Source organism: Barbus barbus (assembly GCF_936440315.1).
Source record: "Barbus barbus genome assembly, chromosome: 47".
Classification (NCBI taxonomy): Eukaryota; Metazoa; Chordata; class Actinopteri; order Cypriniformes; family Cyprinidae; genus Barbus; species Barbus barbus.
The window spans coordinates 10,630,044-10,642,618 of NC_136725.1; the positions used below are offsets into that span (position 1 = coordinate 10,630,044).

General features: G+C 39.9%; 1 pseudogene across 1 annotated transcript; it reads right to left on the reverse strand.

The window, feature by feature from the left end:
* Positions 1-7,797: 7,797 nt before the first annotated feature.
* On the reverse strand, positions 7,798-11,757 carry LOC306865841 (pinopsin-like; annotated as a pseudogene). The gene is made up of 4 exons: positions 11,739-11,757; positions 9,357-9,661; positions 8,026-8,250; positions 7,798-7,944 (listed from the first exon to the last, which is right to left on the reverse strand). The product of its transcript is annotated as a pinopsin-like (transcript).
* Between the last annotated feature and the right edge of the window lie 818 nt (positions 11,758-12,575).

A 12,575-nucleotide genomic window follows, 5' to 3' on the forward strand; every position in this document is an offset into this window, starting at 1 on the left:
ACTCATGATGTTTGATTATGCGACTTTTGCTTTCAGTGCACTCGATAACTCTTCGTCAAAACAGTCATTGTATGTTGTGTGACAGCGCTGCTGAAAAAAACTAACTTAAAACTTTACTAATATTAATCTTTAAATAAAATTCAAATATTTGAATGAAGCATTCTTACTGTTATAAAATACAAATGGAAAAACATGAATTAAATATAAAATACTATTTAATTAAATGTAATATAACATATATAGATTTTATGGAATTATAATGTTGTATAATTATGTACAATAAATATGTAGAAATGATCTTGGCATATTTGTGTTTATATATGTAATATTTAAAGACAAAATTGGTCTCTCATTTATGTCAGATAGACTCCAAAATTCTTATATAAAAATAAAATGTATTTTATATAAAAATATCTATTATTTATTTTTACATTATATTACATTATACCCATTTGACAAATGGATTCCATTACAGACTTAAATAATGTTAAAATAATCAAAGGTGACCTTAGTTTTAAAGATATCTTACAATAAATGCAATTATTACATACCTCTCTGAAAAATTGATTCTGACTGTCTGCCATCCAAGCTGGCTGACTGTATTATCGCTTGCATTTTTAATAATCTAGTTAATTAACAGTAGCTTGACATATACTGGGCTGAAGTTATTAGTAATATTGACTGACAGATATAATGACAACAGTAGCAAATAACTTTATATAAAAGGTGTTTTTAATTAAATGATGAATTTGTTGTTCTGTACCAGTTTGTCAGTGAAACTCTTCAAGCCCTTTAAATATGCAGACTCTGTGACATTCAGAACCTCTTAGGAACATACTCAATGTTCATTTTGGCACCGCAGTGCATAAACAGTGGTGAATTCATCTGAATTTAAACCATAACTCGTGAATAAACATCAGGTCAGCTAGCACAGTTTGATTTTTAAGTAGATAGTTCTACCTGTTTTTTATTCATGAATTCATATTGATGAAGACACCGTGAATGAAGAAATTGATTTTGTTGTGCTTTGCTTCATTGGAGTGGTGTAATGAAACCTTGATCACTTCTAATACATAACCTATGGGAAGGCCATTGAAAAACCATCTGCTGTTGTTTAATGTACTGTAAATGATATAGGCCTCATTTAAAGACCATCAAGTTCAACTCTCAAATATGATCAAACCATTAAATAATGTATATAGGGAGATTTTATTGAAAAGGCATGGAAAAAAAATAAGTCAAGATGGCCTTGCTTGATTGTGTTTTCAAGACATTTAAAATGCAATCAATCATTTGAGACAGACCAATATTGTAAAGCAGCAGAAAAAATGAAATGACACAAAATAGCTTCAACTTTAATAATTTTTGACTGACATATACCAATGTGTTCTTAACCTTGGGTTACCATCGTTCTAAAACCCACATTTAACCCCATGTAAAGGTGCATTTCACACTTGTAATTTAATAGGGAGTTAGCTCTGTTGGATTCGGAGCAGGATTAGAACCACAAGTTTTTTTTTTTACTTGTACAGCGTGAACAATGTGGTGTTAGAATGTTGCGACTTGATGATTAGAAACAGTCATCTAATCGCATGCTTATATTGATGTCCTTTGGACAGTTATGGAAACACAGTGAGTTGCATGCTACAGACGTTTCACCATTTAAGGGAAAAAATGTCAAATGTTGACTGAAAACACACACACACACACACACACAAAACGGGAGATTAACTTTAGTGTCCAAAAAATCCATTCAGAGAAAAATTAATAGCAGACGACTGTCATGTTGGTTTACATTGGTTTTGATGGACTCTTAATTTGCTTGTCCTTGTTTCCTGTGCTTTTAGTTTTTGTTTGTTTATACCCAGGGTTAATTGTTAACCCCAGGTAAAGATAACCCAGGATTCCGTTTACCTGGTGAGATTGGCCCATTGTTAACTAGTTAAAGTGTGAAAGGACTAAAGGTGTCTCTATAACCTCCTTGGGTGAATCTGGGATGGTTACATCACCACTGCACAGGGTAAGGCCATCAATTCCTATGTTAATATTTCATAACCTGAAATTAATTTTGAATGAACTGGGCTTTGATTCCCAATAAACCCAGTGAGACAAGATTATTTGCCCCTGGGAAAGGTGCTGAAGACTTTGCATTCATTAACATTCACATCATTAAAAGAGCATTGCTTGAGGTGGAGAGGAAGTGACATCACCTGGTTGGTAGCCATGTGGTGCCTAAACAAGAAGCAGAAACTAACTGATATGGGACGGATAAATGTGTAGATACTGAAGAAAGGAAATGAGATGGAGAAGTGAAGTTATGATGGACAGCTCAGTGCTGATCTGCTGTTTTAAAATCTGATTCCAAGAGCAGCACTCAGGAAATTGTGCTCTGTGCTGCACCAGTAAATGAAAATAATGAATGGATGGAGACCAGACAAGTGTGAGTCTGGACTGAATCGCATGTACAGCTGGCTATACAACCCCAGCTTTGTGCAGTCATGCATGGTCACTCTAACTCTGCCACGGTCAACTTGGACTCTACAGAGGAACAGCACGGCTCGGTGAGCACCGACTTCTTAAAAGAATTTCATTGGCTTCTGTGCGAGATATCAAGTTCTAATATGACTTCTTACATAACACTGGCAAACCCACATATACTAGAAAAAGTATAGTTGCAGGTCTGTGTTTGTATTTACAGTACAGCAGTGTGCTGGAGCAGATTTGAGCGTGAAGTTCCCATCTGTTTTGTTTGTGTGTATGCTGTGAGTACTGCCTCACAGGCTCTAATGTTGATGATGGAGTGCAGAAGAAAGGCGGGGCTGACAGCCTGTACCATCACTGGTTGCCATGGAATCAGGGAGGATGTGATTTCTGTGGTTATGGGGACTTTTTAAAAACCCCTTACATATAGGGTTTTTTTTTTTGGCTGATGAATATGTGTATCTACACTTTAGATTCAGATGGGTCTATTCAGTATCTGGCCACAGAAACTGAAATGCGTATATTTTATTCTATGTGTCAAAAGTGTTGAGTCAGGCCATCAGAAGAATCTGGAAGCTTAGGGCTTCTGTCTCATAAATGGAGAGCAGGTTAAAATGTATGTAGGAATCAAACCTTGTGTTGTTTGTGGGTTGGTTTTATGCATGTTTTAAAAGCTTGGCTTACTCTCGGAATCCATAGGGGTTTAGACTTACGCACATATACAATCATGCACATATGCTGTTTTTGTTTTATGAAGGCACAGCAGCAGGTGAATGAAAGCTTAAAAAATATATATAGTTGCACATGGACTTTCAGGGCAAATCAGGGACTTTTCTAGCCTTTCATAAGTAGGCTGCTGGGGCGCAGGCCTCCATCAAAAAATGTCTTCATAATTTAATTCTCATTTATAATACTGTCGTTGGTCATTAGAGCATACTGCTCGTTTACTTGCAGAGCGGTTTCATCGCTGACATATATGTGTTTTGTTTTATACAATGGACTGCAGGACTGTAAATATCACATATATAAACAATTTGGGTAATGCAATTTCATTTTAATTTGGCAACTTATAAAGCGTTAAAATATGTTTCACTGCATGACATCAAAGTGCCGCGAGAGCGATTTGAAAGCATAAAAGGATCTGTCTGCTCTCGTGGTACTGTGATATCATACACTGATCATTCTGCACAGCGCCGAACAAGTCGAACACACCTATCGGCAAATATAAATTATATAATTGAATTTTCATTTTCTTTTGCGCTAAATGTTGCACATAAGTATGAAAATTGTAAATTTAAATACAGAAATACATAGCCATTTTACATATTGCATTGTCATTTTGCATATTACATTTCAAAATGAATTTTGCAACCCATATGCTTCCAAATAGACACGGCTCTCAAACGCTGCAATCAGAGGCTCAACTGTGCTCAAATTCCCTCAGGAAATTTTCTAAATTTTATTACCAACTGGTACCTACATCTGTACTTTTGACAAAATCTTTTTAAAATTTGAACAGACCGATCGGCGTCTGACTTGAAGCAGTGCATGCCGGTTAGAAAATTGTGTGGCATCAAAGTACCGCGAGAGCGTTTCTAGAGCAGCCGGCGCAGTTTCTCCAGAGCGACTGCAGGATCGCTGATGAAGACAGCTGTTTCACGATTGGCCAAATTCACCACATGACAACAATGATGTATGTTTCTAACATCTTCAAATCCAATAATGCATTTTGGGAGACATAACAATTGAATAGGAAAATAAATTATATATATCAATTTTCTTATGAAATATTATATATTGTTTTGAACATCTGGCCAATTATTACTCCCATTATGACAATTCTTTTTTCAACATGCTGTCCCAACAGCAACACATTAATATGCAAATTAGATACAGTGTAAAGATATGGGAAAACCAGTTTATGGAAATTTGTACAGACATATTGTACTAAAAATTTATTGGTGATTTAAAAAAAAAATCCCATTGTTTTTGCCTTTTTGATGTCTAGTCATACCATTTTATTTTTAGGAAAACTTAGTCCTAGTGTCCTTCATAATCACAAAGCGCGCAACGCGCGTTTTCATGGCAAACGTCCAGTACGCGCGGTTTGCTGTCAAGTCGCACGCTTTTGACGTGTCAGTGTGCAATCAGACGCCCGAGCAGGCGTTTATGACCACTTTGGCTTTCCATACACAGTATCTTTTCCGCGCTCGTTTGACTGGCGCCTGGCACGGAGGCGACTTTAGAGCGTGCGTCTGAAGCTTCTCCCGTTTGATGTGGTCATAAAAGACGTTCTGCTTCTAAATAAACGCAATCATTTTGAAGAAAAAAAGTGACAGAGACAGCAGTTGTGAATGGGGTGGCCAACCCTAGCCCCGCCCCTGCGTTAATTGCATTAAATATTTTTAACGCGTTGATCTGAAAAAAATAATCGCCTGCGTTAACGCGCTAATTTTGACACCACTAATTAATATATATATATATATATATATATATATATATATATATATATATATATATATATATATATACCACAAACACATGCATGTATAATTCACATATAGCCTACAACACTTTTTACTGCGTAGGTTTGTGTAATATCACAGGATCTTCCACAAACACATCCATAAGACTGTCAGTGATTTATAGATTTCTCAGACTGTGCTCGGCTCATGGTTTGAGCACTGACGTGCGTATGTGTTTGGCTTTGGCACTCATTTCACCTGATCGATCAGTAAACAGTCAGAGTTCAAGGATAAGACTGATCTCTAGAGCAAAAATGACAGCTTGATGATGCCGTTCAATTTGATGATGCCATTCCAACAAAATGGAAACAGAGTGAACATGAAACCAAAAGGAAAGCAGCTGAACTGAATACAAAGGAAGAGTGCAATAGCCAAGTTTTTAGAGAAACCTCATTAAACCACAGGATTGTGGTTTGTAATTATTAGAGGTCCATGCATTACCTTTCTGCTGAAGCCATGTTTACCACTGCTGAGATTGAAATAGGCCTATACTGACATAGATTATCTGACATGACAGGCCAAATTAATGTCTATTGGTAATCATGCATATGAACTTTTGCCTTGCTGCAAGATTCGTGATGGGATAATGAACTTGAGAGATGAATACAGGGAATAGGATTTGATATAATACATAGATCACTCACATTATAGATTTAATAATGGCGTGTACTGATTGCATTATGATATATTAAAAGGAAAAGCCTGGGACCACTGGATGGTCAGCTAATTTTTGTTTTGTTCATATTTTCAGTATGAATCCAGCCTATAGAAATGAAAAAGATGTGTATTCATCTGCCTCTATAATTTAATGTATAGCTTAACTTCATTTTTTTCACAGCACATATTATGAATAATTGTGATTAATTTGATTTGATTTTTTTTTTTACAACTGTTGCATACCAAACATTGTCAACTCAGATGGGTTTTTCAAATCAATATGCCATTCTCAGAGCTGAAGCTCTTTTCTCATCGACTGGTTTGCTGGCTCATTAGAGAGTGTGATATGCAGCTCTATCTCTGTCAGGTACAGGCCAATTTCAGAGCCAGTAATTCTGTAATGAGAACAAGAAGCACTATTAATGAAAGCCTTCCGTGAACTTAATCACCCAAGGCTAATCATAGAACCTGCACCATCTATCCTGAAGAACAGTTCAAAAAAGTTTCAACCTTTTGAAATGATCTTGATTTATGTCAGCAGGCTCTCAGCATGTGCTCTGATAGCTTCCATCTAAGTCAATAATAATTAAATTCTGTCATTTAACAACATTTTACAGTGCCACAAATGCTTTATGTGAATATTACTTATATTTAGTCATTTTCGGGACCCCAAGCGCTGTCAAATAAGTCCTATAGCTGCTCATCAGCTCTGCACAGGAGATATTTCAGTCCATTCCTCTGCACAAGCTGTTTCATAAATATTTTGGGATATCTTGCATATTTTTGGGATGCCTCAAATGGCCTTGAATAGAAATCATGTCACAGCATTTCAATGAGACTGAGGTCAGGACTCTGACCTGACTATTGTAATATATGGATTTTCCACAGTTTGGATGCACTCTGATGGTGATTTATTCCTTTGTTTAGGAACAAACGTTGCATGACTCACTTTTCTTTAAAAGTTTCAGATCACAAACTTCCTGACAATGTGCTGTAAAATTGGAACGATTATATTTTAATCACTATGCTTACAGATCCACAGATACATTTCTCTTGGGTACTTTGTCATTTGTTGAAGACATGTCCTTTGACATGTCCTTACACTGACCTTTTGAAGGACAGCCAAGGTACCACTGGTGCTGCATTTCTTCTATTTGTAATCAATCTGCTTCAATGGGGACTGATGGAGCCCCAAGTCTTCAGACATTCTCTTGTAACCTTTTCCAGACTAATGAGCCTGTACAATTCCTCTTTTGTGGTTCTCTGAAATCTCTTAGGTCATGCCATATTGCGCTTTAACAGAATTCAAAGGTAAAGAGCAGGTAACCAAATATTTCATTTTTTCAAGATGCCATTATCCTAGAAAGTCACATTGTTCATTAATTACTATTTGATGTATTTAACCATTTGTTGATATGCATTTGTAAAATATTTATGTCTTGTTTGGTACATCTGTATTGACTATTATGATTTAGGAAGTGTTATACAGAATTCCAAATAATTTAAAAAAACAATTAGAAGTGGATAAGTGATTGAACAACAACAAAAAAGAAAACTGTTTTCTTACTCCATTACTAAAAATTATTGCAGTAATTTAAAGTAATATATCACTGGACGGACATAAAATGCAAATATTCAGACTTCTGCATTTATTAAATACATTTGCCAATTTAAAATGCTCTGTTGAATTCTGTAAGAAAAAAATCCCTGATGAAATATTTTGGTTTAGAGTTATGTGCCACTGCAATCGCTGTATTAACTTCTATTTTTTTTCCCTTCTGTGCACACTGTAGGCATGAACTTCGGATGCTGCCAAGCCCGAGTTTCATTGTTTCACATTTGAACAAATACTGACACCTGCTGGCAATAACTACATGCAACATTTGCACAAAAATGAAACGCATTAAATAATAATATCTACATTGCACATATAACACAAAACTGTGAAGCAAAATACTAACATACTAGTATCTTTCTTTTTAACACACGCACTGCACAGAATACAATTTCCTGTCCCTCTAAATATGGTTTTGCATGGATTGAACTTTCATATCCCGGGCTTTTATGAAGTGCAATGCACCACAAGCACCAAAGTCCTATTACCTCTTTGTACTGAAGCCCTCTGGGACCCAAATTAGTCTGGGGTGTTAGGTGGAGAAGCACCACCATATGACCCCATAGGGATGCAGTCCTGTTGAGCACCACCTTATTCTGTGTGAAGGGTGAGATGGGCTGGAGGTTCTGGTCCACATCTTACTAAAGCTATAAAGCACCTGTAAAACTGGTAGTAAATCCAAATTTGACAGTAACACTGGTCTATAAGAATAATTTGGATACAAATACGCCTATGAGAAGCACATACCTGATTATTGAACAGAATGATGGGGTTCAGAACAGTGCTGCTCTTTGCTAGCATAGATGATACAACGCTGGCTGTAGGGCTGACAATACCAGCGCTGAATGTGCCAAGCAATGCCATGACCCCATACGGCATCCAACAAAGCAGGTAACAGGAGACCATGGAAACCACCATCACCAGCACGTGCGTTTCCCTCCTCTGTGCAGCTGTCTGATTGATCTTAGCAAGCTGTGAGATGAGGAAACACGCTTTGAGGTTTGCTTTTCAAAGAATAACAGTGACAAGGTGTTTATGCACCAGAATGTTTGAACTGTAACTAAATTAGGAGAGAACTGCAGTAGATTATTTTTTTACAATAAGGTTCCATTTGTTAATATGTGACCCTGGACCACAAAAATATTGTCCTGTTATGATAGGACAATATTTGGCTGAGATGCAACTATTTAAATATCTGGAATCTGAGAGTGAAAAAAAAAATAAAAATACTGAGAAAAATTAAAGTTAAATGGCCTTTAAAGTTGTCCAAATGAAGAATGTATATTACTAATCAAAAATTAAGTTTTGATATTTTTACAGTAGGAAATTTACAAAATGTCTTCATGGAACATGATTTTTACTAAAGATTAATAAATACTGTAACAAATGTATTGCTCATTTTTTATTAATGTTAATCAATGCATTAACTAACATTAACTAATGGGACCTTAAAGGAACAGTTACAAAAAATTAAATTTGCTGAAAATGTACTCGCCCTCAGGTCACCCAAGATATAAATGAGTTTGTTTCATTATCAGAACAGATTTGAAAAAAATTTGCATTACATGACTTGCTCACCAATGTTTGCAGTGAATGGGTGCCCTTAGAATGAGAGTCCAAATAACAGATAAAAACATCACAATAATCCACAATTAATGCACACGACTCCAGCTAAAAGCTGCATGTTTGTAAGAAAAAAAATGTAATGCAAAATTTTTCTCCAAATCTGTTCTGATGAGGAACATATTAAATCTTGGGTGGCCTGAGGGTGCTTGAATATTCTTTTTTTTGGCATTTGTTGAGAAGGAACTACAAGTATTTGTGCATTTACATACTTAAACAGATCCAGCAGTGTATATAATTCACAGTAGCCATAAATAATGATGACAATGTGTGTGCAAAGGACATTGGTTCCAGACACCGGCACGAAAAATTTATGGAAGCTTAATTTATGGTGAACAAACCTTTGGCTAGAAAGATCGATGAGTCATACTAGAAGAAAGCTCTTTATCAAAATCATAGCTTCCACTCCCATTCTCTCTCACTTTTAACCTTTTCCTCTTTCACTCTTCCCTCACCCCATGAATGGCAATGAGGATCTTCTCGTAGCATTAGACCATCAGAAGAAGAGGCAGATGACGTAAGATCTTGTGTCTGGGATGTGCTGGTTCCACTGAACTGAACAGGTGGTGCCAGGATCCTCAGGACCCTAGCTGCTCCAGCCAAAGAGTGGTGGCATTGTCCACAGGAGAGAGTACAGCCAGCAGCCTGTGATGAAGAGCCAGGGCTTCCTATAGTCAGACACATCTGCTTTTGAACAGCAGAGAATGGTGCTGTAAACGCTCGTATGACAGTACAGCAAGGGATACCAGTGAAACAATACCTGTTGATCATGGCTAAAAAGACAAATAAATTATATGTTCATCAACTAATTTGTTTCATTGTTGTTTGTTAGGCTATATTGTAATAGCAAATTACTTTACTTAGTCTAATGTAAAAACCTTAACATGATGGTGTTACAAAATGGCTGTTTGACAGGATTTAAGTACACTAAATGCACACTTTATATCTAGAGAAACTTTCTACGTTTTCATTGAATTTCCCTCATGATTTAATTAGCCTGCGTTTTGTGATTAAAGAGTTTTAATTAAAAACACTTAATAATCAGAAACTAATGAATCAATTTGACATAGCCTAGGTTTTCAAACCTGTCCTGCAAGCACCCCTGCCCTACACATTTTGTATGTCTCCCTTATCAGACACACCTGATTCAACTCATCAGCTCTTTAGCAGAGACTGCAAGATGACCTGAATTGGGTGTGTCTGCCAAGGGAGACATACAAAATGTGTAGGGCAGGGGTGCTTGCAGGACAGGTTTGAAATTGACACAACCAGTTAATGTTGCATGTTCCTCTTCAGGAACTCGAGCTGCGTCAGGAGACGCTTTGGGGAACGCCTACAGCGTAACCGGCTCTGAATACCAATGAAATCTGTCCAATGGATGGGAGGGACGTCACGGGCGAGGTGACGTAATGACCAGCTGGCATAAAAGCACGTGCGGTTACACCAGAGGCCAGTCTCGAGAGACTGGTTCCCTTAGTAGACTATTTCGCAGCGTGGAAACTATTGCCAAATGTGTCTCGATGGGTCCTGCGCATTGTAGAGAGAGGCTACAGAATCCAGTTCGATTCTCGTGCGCCTCAATCCAACGGGGTGAATTCCACGTTAGTGGGCCCCGAGCAGGCTCTGGTAATGGAACAAGAGGTAGATACTCTCTTAAGGAAGGAAGCCAACAAGGTGGGTCCTCCTTACGAAGAGAGTCCGGGTTCTACAGCCGGTACTTCATAGTTCCAAGGAGGATGGAGGATTGCATCCCATTTTAGATCTGCATCATTTGAAATTCTCAGTCTGCAAGACTGAAGTTCAAGATGCTCAGGTAAGTATCTCAGATCAAGTCCGAGGACTGGTTTGACACGTAGATCTAAAGGACGCATACTTCCATGTCTTCATCCTTCCCACTCACAGGAAGTTCCTGAGGTTTGCTTTCGGGGGCAAAGCTTAGCAATATCGGGTACTTCCCTTCGGACTACCACTCTCACCCCGCACTTTTACGAGTGTGTGGGCGCCGCGTTAGCTCCACTGAGGCTATGGGGCATCCGCATACTCAATTACATCGACTATTGGTTGATTCTTGCTCAATCATAGCGGAGGGCGGCTCAACATTGAGATGTTGTTCTCGCTCACTTAAAAGTGTTGGGGTTAAGACAGAACCCCAAGAAAAGTGTGCTTTCTCCATTACAGAGAACCACTTATCTGGGGGTGGTGGGGATTCGACCACGGTGCAGGCACGTATGTCTCCTGCTCGGATCGAGTCAATCCTCACGAAATTCAGGAGGGTAAAAGAAGGCCAGTTACTCATTGTCAAGCAGTTTCAGAGACTGCTGGGTCTGATGGCGGCTGCGTCCAACGTGTTACCTATTGGCCTGCTGTACATGTGGAGGGGTCATCATCTCGCTTGGCACGTGCTCAGGCTCGAGATGCTGGCCGTGTTTCAGGCTCTTAAATACTTTCTCCATGACTGAAGAGGTTGCCATGTGTTAGTTCGCACCGACAACACATCGGTGGTCTCTGTTAGCAACCACCAAAGAGGTCTGCGGTTCGCGCCCCCTGTACAGGCTGGCGCACCAGATCCCTGCGTGGGCTATGAGGCTGAGCTCTCCTGGTTGGTCGAGCTGGCATTGCTCCCCTCAACTTTGAGGGTCACTTTGAGCATGCTGCACCCTTCTGAGCGTCTGAGTTCCCTCTCATGCTGAGAGTTAAGTGCTCCGCTCTCCAGAGCTCTGCCTTGGTAGAGCTAGCATTGCTCCCCTCACTTTAGAGGGTCGCCTATGAGCATGCTGCTTCCTCCCGGCTCTCCTGTTGGTCGAGCTGGCATTGTTCCCCTCAACTTTGAGGGTCACCTTGAGCATGCCGCTCCATTCTGAGCGTCTGGGTTAGCAATGTGGGAGCAGACACCCTGTCGAGGCAGGGGCTGTTATCCGGGGAATGGATGCATCACACCGAGGTGGTGAAGCAGATCTGGAGAGTGTTTGGCCAGGCTCAGGTGGACCTCTTCGCTACTCAAGAGACAGCGCAATGTCCCCTCTGGTACTCTCTACGTCATCCAGCTCCGCTGGGGCTGGATGCCATGGTACAGACGTGGCCGAGGCTTCGTCTGTACGCCTTTCCCCCAATCGCTCTGCTCCCCGGAGTTCTGGAGAGAGTGTGCCGGGACGGACTCCGGCTGCTATTAGTAGCCCCGTTCTGGCCGGGCCGAGTATGGTTCTCGGACCTGATTTCCCTCCTCGACGGCTCTCCATGGGAGATTCCAGTCAGGAGGGATCTCCTCTCACAGGCAGGAGGCACCCTTGTGCACCCCCGCCCGGAGTTGTGGAAGCTGTGGGTGTGGCCCCTGAGGGGGCACAGCTCATAGCTTCCGGTCTCTCAACCGAGGTTGTTGAGACCATTCTCCAATCCAGAGCTCCCTCTACGAGGAGACTGTACGCCCTGAAGTGGAGACTCTTCACTTCATGGTGAGGAGATCGCCAGCTCGACCCAGTTAACTGCCCGGTTGGTACAGTGCTGGAGTTCCTGCAGGCTCGACTCTCCGCAGGGTTAGCCCACTCCAACTTGAAGGTCTATGTGGTGGAAATCTCGGCTTACCACACCCCTCTTGGCGGACTGACAGTGGGCAGACAACCCCTAGTTACACGTTTCCTCCGTGGTGCACAGAGGCATTCGGTTCGTCGATGCCACTC